A 14,034-nucleotide genomic window follows, 5' to 3' on the forward strand; every position below is an offset into this window, starting at 1 on the left:
GCTAGGATATTTTATCACTACTATTTAATGTGCTACCTGCTGAAGATTGCTTACATTTTGGTTCTGCTCTATTAAAGAGTAAAGTAAACTTGAGAGTAAAAATACCGCAAATCTGTACTATCCCTCCCCTGGAGCTAAGTTCACAATGCATCCTGAAGCGAGGCAGAGCAACAGCTGCTAGTGTAAGCAGGAAAAGGAGATCATCTATCTTGCAGGACATTTCATTTCCACCTCCTCATTCGAAGAACAGTTATCAGGCTGGGAAGTGACTAGAACACCCAATAAGAACAGCAGGAGGGTTTCCTTTCCTAAACAGCAGTTTAGCGTACAAATCACAATTCAGACATAGTTATTGGGCAGTCTATACAATGTTCAGTTTATAGAAACCAAAGTTCATATTAAAAAGAAATGTACAACATAATGAGGCACTGCACATTAATGGCAAGCCAGACAAGAAGGGATGAAAATGTTTTAATATATTCTTTAAGAAATTGCCTTCAACACATTGCATTTTAAAAAAAATCTTGTTACTCCCGTCATATGAAAATTTGTGTTGTAAAGCTAGTGAGGCATATACACTAAGAAAGTGAGCAGTGATCCAAAAGGTCCCTCAGCCGAATCACAACTGCCATGAATGGCTTGGATTCATGCTAGCAGGTACATGGATTTCTGCCACGGATGGTGATTTTCCTGACTGCCTTCGGCCCATCATTTCCTGTGTAGTTGCTTAATCCAAATTAGTCTTCTTCTTCCTATCTGAAGAAGTGTGCATGCACACAAAAGTGATCTGAAAAGTGCAAATGGACACAAACTTTATTTCAAGCCAATGTTTTTCTTTATTCGTCCAGCAACGCAGTCTCACTAAATATCTGCCTAAGATCTTGTAATAATATGCATATATCTCATAATTATTCCGATATAAATAAAGTTGCCTTGTCTGAAGTGTAGTATGTTGTCTTTTTTTAACTTGATGGGAGGTAATGGACTTGATCTCTCAGACCCTAGTCCAACACTCAAACCAATGCAGACATGCTATCATCGGAGCAGAAAACTGTACACAAAGCACCAGTCATATAAATGGTGATATATACATCAGGATTTTAAAAAAGAAAAAGAAAAACATCTAAATTACCTATTAAAATGTGTATGCTAAGCAAGGGTTATAGAATTGCAGGTCTGACAGGGTGACGTCAATCGATTTATTAATAGTCTGAACGTACATGGTGGAGCAACCTGGGTGAAGCTAAGTCATTCAATGCTCAAACAGGAGAGTTCCTGGAAATCTTACGTAGACCACCTTGATAGTTGATAGTTGGCAGGTGCAGCTGTAGTGATGCTGAACTTCATGCTCAGGCAAAATAAAAGCATACTTAATGGTGACATTAAGGCTTATAGATTAATATCTATAAGTTATGGGGAAGTAGGATACACTACAACTCATGAAAATTACAAAAGGTTATCAGACTATCCTTCATTAAGTTAACTATATGAAGTACAGGCTTAGTATTAATTTTATGGCTGATAGTTCCTATCATACATGAGTTGAATTAATAATACGGATATGAAGAAAAACAATTTATTAATGTTAATAACCCCTCCAATAAAATTTCCAGGAGGATCTATAGTGATAAATTGAATAATTATGAGTATAATTATGACTAACTAGGACCATAATTTCATGCTAATGCAATAATAATGACACAAAATGTAGATCATGAATTTTAACTGCTTGGTTATTTCAAATTTCCAGAAGGGTAGACCAAAAAAAAAAAACCTGCTCAGGAAAAAGGAGCAAAAATAGCCTTTTCTTTTAAAAGCTGTCCAAGTTGTTATTTCACTAAGAGAGAAGGCCCGTTCATGGCTTTAAAAAGACATTGCTCTTAGAATCATTAGTTGTGCTAGTACAAATATCTTACTATAATTAGAAATTGTAAGGTAGGAAATAAATATTAAGTGATACATTTCATATAGCTGGAAAAGTGTGTTTATCCCATGGTTATACTTGGGGTAAGGAAGTACAAATACTACCTTGAATAATAGTAGCACAATTAATGATGAGCTATTCAGTTTGGAGAACCAAAAAGTACCCAAATCAATGCTGATACAGGTAATTTTAGACTATCTGAGCCAAATCACCAATACCTGTACTTCAAATGGTCCAAATCAGTGATGGCCAAATTGTGATTCAGCAATTTGATCATAATTTGGTGAGGTTCTATGCCTCCTCTTCCTTTCTCAAGCAGTTTCTGAGAAGGAAGGAAGTATATGTGTGCCAATCAGCTGCTTGGTGAGCCCTTTAAATGTCTCCCCTACCCAGGCTTCTGAGGGAGGAGAGAATGCTCTAGTGATTCTAGTGAAGATTGAAGGGGAGGCATTTAAAAAGCCCACCAAGCAACTGATGATGACACAGCTACTTGTGTGCTCTCTCTCTCCCCTTTTCTACTGCTAGAGAAAGCTGGGGGGAAGGCATTTAAGGGGCTTGCCAAGCAGCTGATGATGACACATAAACTGCTTGCTGTGCCCTTGACATTTATCCACCCCTTTCTTAGGCAGTGCAAGGCAGATCAACTGCTTGACAGGCCCTTTAAATGCCTCCCCACAGCCTTCTCTAACAACATTTTTCCCCTTGCACATGCCTCTCTCTCTCCCCCACCTTCCCAGGCAGTGGAGATCCTCTCTGCTTCCAGAGAATGCTGGAGGAAAGCATTTCAAGGACCTGCCAAGCAGCTGATCACGACTCCTCAATTCCTTAGTTAACTCGAGAAGGGTGAGAAGGACATCAACAGCTGCATTGTGGGCCATTTAAATGCCTCCCACCTAGACTTCTCTGGCAACAGAGAATACGCTCCACTGCCAGAGAAGGCTTGGAGGGTGGGAGACATTTAAAAGGCTCATCACGCAGCTAGTGATGACACGTCCACTGCTTGATACACCATCTCTGTTTCTGGTGACTGTGGGGGAGAGGCATGTGCAGGGGGGAAAATTGGACTGCTTTTGATTTGGCTGAATTGATTCAGATTTTGCTGAATCAGTTCTGGCCAAATCTGAAATGATCTGAAATATTTTCCCATGCACATGCCTAGGTAAAGTATGTTTAAGCAAAGAATGGTGTGTTATCCCACCCCTAAAGTGGGAGGAAGAGAGCCTGCCTGGCCAGGTTCTGGTTTCCTTGCCTCATATAGACCAGACAATGCAATCTGCCTTGCTTCACATTGTGGGCTGAGTCCTATTATCTGCCTCCTTTTAGAACAAAGCTCTGCTGGGCACCACCATGTGCTTCAACTTGACTCATAGAATCATAGAAGGGTTTAGTTCATGTGCTAATATCTGGGTGCTTTTAATGGTCAATCTTGTCCATGCCTGTGAGGTTAATTAGGCTGAGAATGTCTAAGTGGCCTATGGCCATCGAATTAGTGTCCAAGTCAGGTACATTTTTTGAGGTCTTAGTCTGAACCTCTAACCACTACACCACACTGGGTTTTATAGAGTGGGTGCTGTTAAACATTAGTGAGCAGCCAGACCTAGATGAATCTACAAGTCATATGGTATCAATGTGAGGTCAAAACAGTTCTGATAAAAACCCTGTCCCTTATCCTACCTTTGACTGACAAAAACCAAGTCTGTTGCAGCTGCCAAAGACAGTAACTGAGATCATCTATTGCTCAAAGCTTCAGGCTCATTAAATCCTCCTTTTAAAAGAGCTCAGATTTTTATGCTGAGAAAAGAAGGCGCTGACTTACTGAGGCCACCTATTGACAGGAGGTGGAGCAGGCTCCAGAAGAAGAGGAGCAAAGAAAATGACAAGTCTGCGGGCATATCAAGGATGGTTGGACGGCATGCGTCAGCATATGGAGTGATGAGGCAGGCTATAAATAGCACCACATGTGCTAGCCCTGCCTCATTCACCTCTGGGATCTGACAGTGACGGAGGTTTCCCTCCCACCCTCCCTTGCTGAAGTTGTAAGTTGTCAATTATTGTTATAGTTACTTGTTGGCGATATGGGTTTTCTGGAGAATTTGAATCTATTGTCACAGCTGGTGTGATGACACGGGAGCCTGTGTTTTCAGGGAGTATAGCCCCATTCCCAGGGAGTATGGCCCAATTCCCAGATTGAGACCTCCTAAGAGGTGGCCTGGGAGTGAACAACCTAACCTTGTGGAAAGGCTTGGGCATCATGCAGCTGGGTGGCCCAAGTTTGGACCAATGGAGGTGTGCAACTCTGGTGGTACCTTGGGAGGAACACTTACCAGGTAGGAACCCTACTGGCTAAGGAACCCTTGTTTCCAGCTGAGAAAAGGAGAGGATTCCTGATGGGGCCACTAGGGTTAAAAAGCTCAGGTTGGGGTGTGGTCAGCTGACCACAGGGCAGGTTCTCTCCTATGTTCAACCAACACTTCTGGTTAATAAAAGGCTCTGGCCAGTTATGTCAATAGAAGTAATGTATACAGCATCTCCCTTGGGGGGGGGCAATAATGCCCACCTCCCTGTCAATGTTGTGCAGGTATGTAGAAAGAGTTGCCCTATCTGTTCACAGGTCCAGCCTCTAGATATAAGCATCCTTAAATCTGGACATCTTCTCTCTCTTCTCTGTTAGAATATAAAAGGGGACTCCTCAAAGACTTGTGTGTGTGTTTGTGGGGGGGGGGGGGAATTGTATTTCCTCCTGTCCCACTGATTCCTGTTTCCATTTCCTGGCAGTCCCCACAGCCTTTCCCTTTTCACTCTTTCCCTTCTAACCCAACATTGTCATTCTAACCCGGCAACCAATGTACCTATCTGCCCCTGTCTTCAGCTTTCCCTTCCCTCCCCCTGCAAGGAAAGCTGTGGCACAGCTGTATGTGCTAGCTACTGAGCCAGGCCTACTTGCATATTGGGATTTGTCTTCAAGAATTTGTGGAAAGCACTTGACTTCATTTTTTATTATTAAGTTTGTATACCACCCCTTCCCATGGATAGCCCCGAGCACTTCTCTAGTGGGTTATATCTTGCCTGTATATTCTGCTTTTTTGTTATCAGGGGCCTATTTAAATCTGAAGGGAAGAGAGAGAAGGTCATGAATCCAGCAAACGGATGAAATTTAAGAAAGAGCAGAAGTAGCAACATGATGGGCAGGAAGAGAGGAAAAAACAAAATAATGTATTTACCCTTGGGAAAAGAAGACAGTGCTACAATCCTCATCAAAGACATCTATAGGGAACTGAACCACTGGGGAGTGGTAGTTACAGTGAAAGATGGACATCTAATGTAACCCTTTGTATATATATATTATTTGTAATGAAATAAAAGGACAGCAACAAAACTCTGGATGGGCATTTCTGCCAGTGATGCTGAGAACTCCTTGTGGCTGATGATTTGTGTCACTTGTGAGTGACATTAATATAGACCTGAAAGCAGTAGAAAGTCATTTATAAACTGAATGTATATATTGTAGTCAACTGAGGTTTTTCCATAATGCTTACTGATAGGGATATGAAGAAAAAGAGTTTATATCCCACTTTTCACTACCCAAAGGAGTCTCAAAGTGGCTTACAAACACCTTATATTGCATCGGAGGAAGTGTGTGCGCACACGAAAGCTCATACCTTGAATAAAAAGTTGTTGTTCTTAAAGGTGCCACTGGACTCTATATTTGTCCTTCAAACACCTTTCCCTTCTTCTCCCCACAACAGACATCCCATGAGGTAGGTGAGGCTGGGAGAGCTTTGACAGAACGGCTTTGTGAGGACAGCACTAACAGCTGTGACTAGCTCAAGGTCATCCAGATGGCTGCATGGGGAGGAGTGGGGAATCAAACCCAGCTCTCCAGACTAGAAGCCCTTGCTCTTAACCACTACACCTCCCTGGCTCAGTTCATAAATAATTTAGCATTATTTATGGAAATGACCATAGATCACGCTTCTGAGGATCCCTAGAGTTTAGCTGTCTCAGGTTGATGGACTGAAGAGAATATTGCCTTTGTAAATAAGAAGACCTTGCTCTTAAAGACCTTGCAAATGGTCAGAGCATGCATACTCTCACATGTATAAAAAAATGCATGTTGCTATTCCCTAGAATGTTTTTTTAGTTTTAAAACCTGCTTTAGAAATAATTTTAAAGAGAAACAATAATTATTGATGTAACTGCAGATTCCTGCTTTCTTCTCCGCACCATTTTAAAATGTCCTTACATGTCCTTCCTTGTCCTCCTTCCCTTTCAAATACCACTTTGTAATGTTTTCTAAATTGCTTCCATTATCAAAGTTTTACCTCCAGAATAACAATATGTTAAATCATTTGAGTGTGAGTCTTCCTTACAAACAGACAGCCCGTTGCTTCGGGCAATAATGAGTGTTTTTATTGTCGCTTTCTGTGGCCACTGTCTTTTTGACAGTTAAGCTGATTTTCATCCTCCACTATCTATTTGAAGGGGGAAAAAGACAACAGGACAGTAGGTTTTAGTCAAGGCTTTTTTTCCCAAAGACACCAGGGTGCATTAGGAACTTAATATAAACATAGAGCATTTAGTGCAAAGTAACTTCAGCATAGGTCTCTGAAGATATATACAAGGGCATAAGTTAAATAGAGATGATCAATCAAAGTTTACAAGAAGCGGTACAAGGGCTTTAGCATACTGTTTGCTAGCAATATATCCAATTATAGTTGGTGCGCGCAGTACATATATTATGTAGATTTGGTGCATTTGATTTTTTAAAGGAGACTATGCTAATATAATGGCCATATCTTAATTGCAGCTGTCAGGTACCAATGTTAGATTTATTGTTCATATGTTTTGAAACTTTCATTAACAGAAGTAATAATGGTCTTTGTCTTCCATTGCCTAATATATATATAGATAGATCAACAATATCTCATTCCTGAATTTCCTTTTTCATATCAGGAAAATAAGAAAGTGGCAAAACTGGATACAGTTTTAAATAAAGATGCAAAATGAAAGTGGGAGTTTTTTGTTATTATTATTATTCAGAAATTGCATGACAAGGTACGCATCAGAAGAAAGGCATAATTCAAATAAAATATTATGGGTTCATGGAGGTTTTAAATTTATTTTAAATTTAAAATCACATAGACCCATTATGCACGGGGGTTTTAGCGCACATTCGGGGTGGAATGGCGGCGACTAAAATCACCGATAACGCACAGTGCCAGCTGCAACCGGCCGCAGCTTCGGTGCATGCTGCCGAAAAAGCCCCGTTAGCAAAACGCGGAAGAAAGCACAGCTTCCGGGTGACCGGGGCACAACCAGAAGCGGTGCTGGGATCGCCGCGTGCATAATCGGTTACTCTGGGTTTTGCCGCCGTCGCTCCCCGCCCCGTGCATAACCGGTGTGCGTCGCGTCTTCCCCCTCCGCGTTTTCCATGTGACCCGAAATCGCCGTTTCGGCGGCCGTGCATAATGGGCCATTGTGCCACATCCTCTGACAAATTTAGAACTGTTAGACATAGGTGTTATCCTACCATTCTACTGACCTTCCTCCAGTATAAGTGGATCTTCATCAACAGAAGAGCTGCTTATGTTCTCTGGAAGAACTTCATTCAGGCTAAGGTAAAAACATGAACTATGTTACATGTCTTGGATAGACATTTCTTATATTTTGGCACACAGTGGGGTAATTAATAGCTTATTATTAGCAACAAAGGAACTTTTACAAAATAGTGAGTGCAGTCATTCAAGTTCCCTAGAATTTGTCAGCAGGCTGATTGTTAAGCACAAAAAGGGTAGGGAGGAGGTTTTAAAAAAAGTATCTGGATGCAAATCAGATTCTGAAATGTCTCAGGTCAGGACCTTCTGCAGATGGGCAACTGCCCTTACATGTGGCCTCCACCTTATGGACTGGATTGTCTGGTAAAGTCACTAAGGCCCTCCCTTCCCTGTCATTCTGCATAACAGGCAAAACTCAGTTACTCAGGGGGGAGTTTTTATCAAGGTAATAGGACTATATTGTAACAGAATGGTTGGGAAGATACTTTAATAAATGGAAGGGGACAGTGCACGTACTGTACATAATATGTATTAACTGTTGCTGTGCATATTATTCTGTTGTGAAAATTTTGCCTTTAACAGACAACATGGACACTTGTGCCTTGTTTCAGACTTCTCCTTAGTTCCAGATTTCTACCATTCTGACCCTACTGCACTTTTTATTGGCTATCCCATCCCGTTGGTTGCAGTGACCTAGACTGTATAATTTATTTTATTAATGAATTTATTATTACATTTGTATACTACCCTCTCCTGAGGCTCAGGGAGATTCACATGGAATGTAAAGGAACAATACATTGAGCAATACATTTTTTGTATCAAATAGAAAAATAGCAATGGTAATGATAATAATAACTACAGAAAATAACAATTTAAAAGGATAACAGTCAAACAGGTACATGGTAGTTCAGTTCAGGCACATGTATTCCTGGGAGGGAGGTTCAGGAGCCTAGTGGCTGTTGTTGGTCCCAGTTGACCTCAACCAAATGCCTGGTAGAGGAGCTCCCTTTTGCAGGCCCTGCGGAACTGTTTTAGTTCCGTTAGGGCCCTGATCTCCTCTGGGAGCTTATTACACCAGGTGGGGGCCAAGCCAGAGAAGGCTCTAGGCCTGGTTGGGGCCACGGATCACTAGCCAGTTGGAGCTGGAAGAACGCAAAGCTATTTGAGGGGGTGTAGGCAGAAAGGCAGTTCCTCAGGTACACTGGGCCCTGACCATGTATGGCCTTGAAAGTGATTACCAGAAACTTAAGCCTGATCTGGAATTTGGCAGGCAGTTGTTGGAGAAAGAGTTGGAAATGAAACCTCTATGGTATTGTTGTGAGGACCCTGAGCGCTGCATTTTGGACCAGCTGTAGCATCTGGATAAAGGTAAAGGGCAGGCCTGCGTAGAACAGATGGCAGTAGTCCAGTCTAGAGTAAGGTGACCAGATTTTAATATTGGTAAAGTGGGACACCATTGACTGGTGGGGGGGTTCTTGATTAAAAATTTGGACTATATGGAGCAACAAAAATGTCATAGAATGCATAGAATGCAAAAATAGTATTGTAATATATATATTTTAATTTAGATAAGTACAATTTGCCAGGTGCTTCCCAGATGTCCCTCCAAAAGTGGGGCAATCTGGTTACCTTAGTCTAGAGATGACTGTCACAAGTATCACTATGGCTGGGTGTTCCAGGGCCCAGTAAAGCACTAGTAGTTTGGCTTGGCGAAGGTGGTCAAATGCCAGCCACCCTACTCTTGTGACCTGAGCTTCCTCCTTGATTCTCAATTAGAAAAGCAAATTAAAAATTGCTGCATTTAAGACAATTTTTTTAAAATCAGTGCTTCACAACTCAACTTCCCCATCCCAACATTGTTGAAAACACACAGGTCTTGATAGGAGTCCTTATTTATTTATTTATATTATCAATATCAAATTGGAGAATAATTTTAGGTAATGAACTAAATGTCAAGCCAGTAGAAACCAAGCTGGGTAGTGTTACGTAGTGATGCAAGGGCATGTAGTTCTATGAGCAGAATCTCATTAAAAATTCTGCCTGCTGTAGCTATGTATTCCTTTTATAAGCCAAAAATATCAGTTTTTCCTAAAATTAAAATAATGTATGAGACATACAATACAAAATATTAGAAAATGTTAATTTTAGATGGTTTCTTTTAACATTTATGTAAGTTTGCTAGTTGTCTAATACTGTGTGTTCCAAACAGTTTTTACTGCCACAAAATTACATATAACATTGTAGAGGAACCATGCCAGTGATCATAATTTGATACACTAAAGGAGAGGGAAGAATCTATGCAAAAGTAGTAATCTGCTTTGTGTTCTACTCTGTTTTCACACTCTGAATATTTTAGTACTATCAGAGACAATGATTTCTGCCACTACAAACATTTTGGAGTTTATGTGGGGAAAACTTTTGTACCCCAAAATTATGGGATTTGGTCTTGAGATATGTAGCTACCACACAGTAAAATATGCAGACGTTTTTGTAAAGGATGTAAATAAAGTAGATTAGGTTCAAAGGAAACTAATAAAGATAGAGTTTGGAAAACAAATCTTGCAGGAAAGCTTGGAAAAACTCTGGCTATACTACCAAGATCACTTTCCTGGGAATAAGCCCTCTTAAATAACATAGTAGACCTGCTTCAGATTGCTTCCAGGGTATCTTTAGACTTTATAACAGAATAATAAGCTACAGTAGAGTAGACATTTATTTTTATTTATTTAATTTATTTATTATTAGATTTATTACCCGCCACTCTTGTAAAATGTCTTGCAGTGGGTTACAGCAGGGGTCCTCAACCCCCGGTCCGCGGCTCGGAACCGGGCTGCAAAGGCCATGGTACTGGGCCGCCAGCAGCCGCGCCTGCCTCCCCCCCCCCACAGCGAGAGGGGGGGAAGAGGCAGGCACGGCCGCCGGCACGCCAGCGACACAAACGCGCACGCGCGGAGCTGCCGCGCATGCGTGTTTGCGTCCCCTGCTGGTGAAAACATGCATGCGCGGCAACTGCACATGCACGTTTACATGCAGCTACAGCGGCTGGGCCGCCGGCTCTCTTCCACCCTCAGAGGCGGTCCCTGACTGCAAGAAGGTTGGGGACCATTGGATTACAGAATAAAAACGCACATCACATAAAAACATTTATAAATTAACATTACAAAATAGTAACTCTGGCAGTGGAGGTGAAAAAATCAAACTCATCCTACATTCCCCCTCCCTCTTGCCCTCCACCCCCATTCAGCCTCCAATCTCTCAATGCCTCAGGGCACAGATTTCCAGGGGTGCCAAATCATTCTAATCTGATGAAGTGGTACAGTGAATCTTCCATGATCCATCCTCAACCAAAGACCTGGCAGAAAAGCTCCATTTACAGGCCCTGCAAGGCTCTCAGCAATTCTGGGAGCCCATTCCACCAGTTCAGGGCCTGGACCAAAAATGCCCTGGCTCTGGTTGAGGCCAGGCAAACTTCTTGGGGGCCAGGAACCACCAACGCATTAGTAATGCAAAGCATAAAGCCTTAAGTGATCCTTCAGGTATATGGGTCTCAGATTGCAAGGGGCCTTAAAGGTCAAAACCAAAACTTGAACCTTTTAGTGTACACTAGGACAGTCACAGTGGTATAAACTATGGGGGCAGCAGATGGGGAGGGGATCTTCAGTTGGTAATATTGTCTGTGAAGGAAAAGTAGGAAGTGAGAAATGTATGAAAGCAGATAGGAAAAGAACAATCCATTTATCAGTTGTTGGATTGAAAAATGTGTTTTCTGTAGCCTGCAACACAAACTTTGATGTAAATATAACCAGGTTTGAGTGTAGTAACACCTTAGAGACAAACAGAATTTAGGGGTGAAAGCTTTCAAAAGTCAAAGCTCCCTTTTACTGGTATTTGACAAAATGAGCATTGACTCTTAAAACCTTATATCTCCAAAATCTTAATTGGTCTCTAAAGTGCTATTGGACTTGAATCTAGCAGTTTTACTGCAGGCCAATATGGCAACCCTCTGAAACTAAATGATACAAATAAGAAACCAAAGCAAAACAGATGGTCTACCACTGAACCATGGTTCTAGCCATAAACAATATGATCATCTTTCCCCAGCCCTACTTTGAAGGAGCTCACCAGGACACTTGGCCCACCCTGGACTGCCTACACAGATGGTTCGCAGATGGGTCAATGATGCGGCAGCCCTGCTCCTTTCCAACCGCCGAGGCAGGAGCCTCACAAGGAAGGGGTCCTCCCCAAGCCTCGCCACCAGCTTTCCCCCCATCTCCAGCCTCCTGGAGACCAGGGAGTGGCACCGTACGCCCCTGACCAGCCAGCCAGGAGCCCTGCCGTCACTGCGACAGACAAGGTAACCCCCCCCATAGCACCCCCACCCCCACCTCCACCCTCCCTGCTCTTTGCCCCAACTCGCACTCCCATACTGCCACCACTGCACACCGCTTTCCCCCCTCCCAACAAACTGCCCACCCACCCCCAGGAGTTGCCGCCATGCTCCCCCCAGCAGCCGACCCACCCGTTGCCATCTTCCCCCAACCCCTCAAAACTCCCCCCGCCTCCCCCCATGGATCCACCCACCCACCCATCGCTGTCTTACCCCAAACCCCCCCCCACAGGCACTCCCACAATCCACGCACCTATGCGCCCACACCTCTCCTCCACCACGCTCTTCCCCTACCACCCCCCCCATTTGCACCCCACTCCCCCCACCAGACACTTCGCAACCCCCGTCCTTTCCCCCCTCCACTCCCAGTCCACCTAACTCCCTACCGTCCTTCCTTCCTTCTTTCTTCCTCTTCCTGACTTCCTCTATTTCTCTATCTACTTCCTGCCTCTCTTTCTCTCCCTCTCACTTCCTCTCTTTCCCCTTCATGTCTTTCTGCCTTTATGCCCTCCTTTCTTTCTCCCTTCTACCCATCCTTTCACCCACCCCTTCCCCTCCTTTATCATTCCCTCTTCTACCTTCCTTTCCTTCCTTATTCCTTCCAAATCCACTAGTACGCGCTGTATTTTAGCTACAGTGGGCTAAATTTCTAGTCTGTCCCTCTTAATAAAACAGTAAGAAGGGTTGGGGTGGGCTGAGTCCGGGATCAAAACTCCTGGATTGGCCCCTTGGCCCTGGACTGACAAGCAGAGGGGCCAATCGGAAGGTGCAAAGCACCTTCCAATTGTGCCCTCACCAGGACAGATCAGAGTTCCAGGGCAATCTGGAGACATTGCTGCCAGTCTGCTCCTGACCACCGCAGGGAGAGGAGGTCAGTAGGGCTGTCAAGGGGAATGAGAACAGAGGCTTGGACAGGCCACGCCAGCCCTTTTCGCCTCAAGGCTGTCCTAACTGTCATGTCCAACTGTAAATTGTCTCAGAACCCTGACAGAGATGGGAGGAGGCAAGTGAGTGGGCTCCCCCCTCCCTTCAGGCCTGCTGTGAAGGAGCCTCTGACAGGCCCTGACTGAGGGGAGGGAGGTTTTTCCAAGAGTAATGCAGGGGAGCCTGAGGGCATTGCTTTTGAGGGGGGTTGGAACTTTACCCTTCTGCCAAACATTTGGCTGACAGGGAGGCCACAGAAAAGCCCCTTCTCACTTAAAATACTGCTCTGCCCGGGGATTAGACACATCCAAGCCATGTGTATTCCTTCTTTGCAACTCTCTGCAGATTTAAGGCCTACTGCACAGTGTTATTCTGCAGATGAAGCTGGATGCTGTTGCATAGTTTCTTTTGTCTCCTGTTTCATCTGCACAACAACCCTGTGCACTAGGCCTCAAGTCTTTAAATTCAACAACAACCTGTTTGGGAGGCCTTAAATGTTCCTTCTCTACCACAACCCTGTCCAAATTAGCTCTTTGTGCATGGGGAGCTGATCTTTATACTCTGCAGGTGAACTGTAATTCCGGGAGCTTTCCAGGCCCCACCTGGAGGTTGGCTACCCCTGGGTTGGAAATATTCCTGGAAGTTTGGTGGTGGGGCTTCAAAATCATACAATGCCTCGGAGTCCAGCCTTCAAAGGAGCCATTTATGCCTGCATTAGGGAGGGAGTGGTGCAGCTGTGTCCCTCCTGGGATATGGCCAGCCCTTAGCAGCAACTGTTTGTATTCTGGGGTGCAGACAGGCAGACCAGCATCAGTCATGAGTCTGGAAAGTGCAGGAAGATCTAAATATTTACACCCTGAAACTGTAAATAGTGAACAAGTAAATGTCTGGAGACACATGTGAACTAAAGTGACTTTTCAACCTTGGACTGGCAAATAACAAAACAGTATAAAAAACCTTACTAAGGTCAAGACTGATGCACACAGAGAGTCTTCCTCTTAGGGTTTCCATGTGAGGCTCTCTACACCACCTCCCTCATGGGGAGTCTGTTATGGGGAGAGGAAGGGAAGACGATTGGAAAATGCTTTGAGACACCTGAGGCCTTGCTGGGTCACTGCAGCCCATTCCCAGTTCTCTCAGACCTCTCACAGCCCACATGCCTCACAGGTTTTCTATTGTGGGGAAGGAAAAAGCTGTTTGTAAACTGCTTTGAGACTCCTTTGGGTAGTAAACAACAGGGTACA

The 14,034-nt window shown here is 43.7% G+C and overlaps 1 long non-coding RNA gene across 1 annotated transcript; it reads right to left on the reverse strand.

The window, feature by feature from the left end:
- Positions 1 to 467: 467 nt before the first annotated feature.
- LOC143839061 (uncharacterized) lies at positions 468 to 12,538 on the reverse strand. The gene is made up of 3 exons (XR_013231567.1): positions 12,445 to 12,538; positions 7,467 to 7,537; positions 468 to 787 (listed from the first exon to the last, which is right to left on the reverse strand). It is a non-coding gene; the product is annotated as an uncharacterized LOC143839061 (long non-coding RNA).
- Between the last annotated feature and the right edge of the window lie 1,496 nt (positions 12,539 to 14,034).

Source organism: Paroedura picta, chromosome 5 (assembly GCF_049243985.1).
Source record: "Paroedura picta isolate Pp20150507F chromosome 5, Ppicta_v3.0, whole genome shotgun sequence".
Taxonomy (NCBI): Eukaryota; Metazoa; Chordata; class Lepidosauria; order Squamata; family Gekkonidae; genus Paroedura; species Paroedura picta.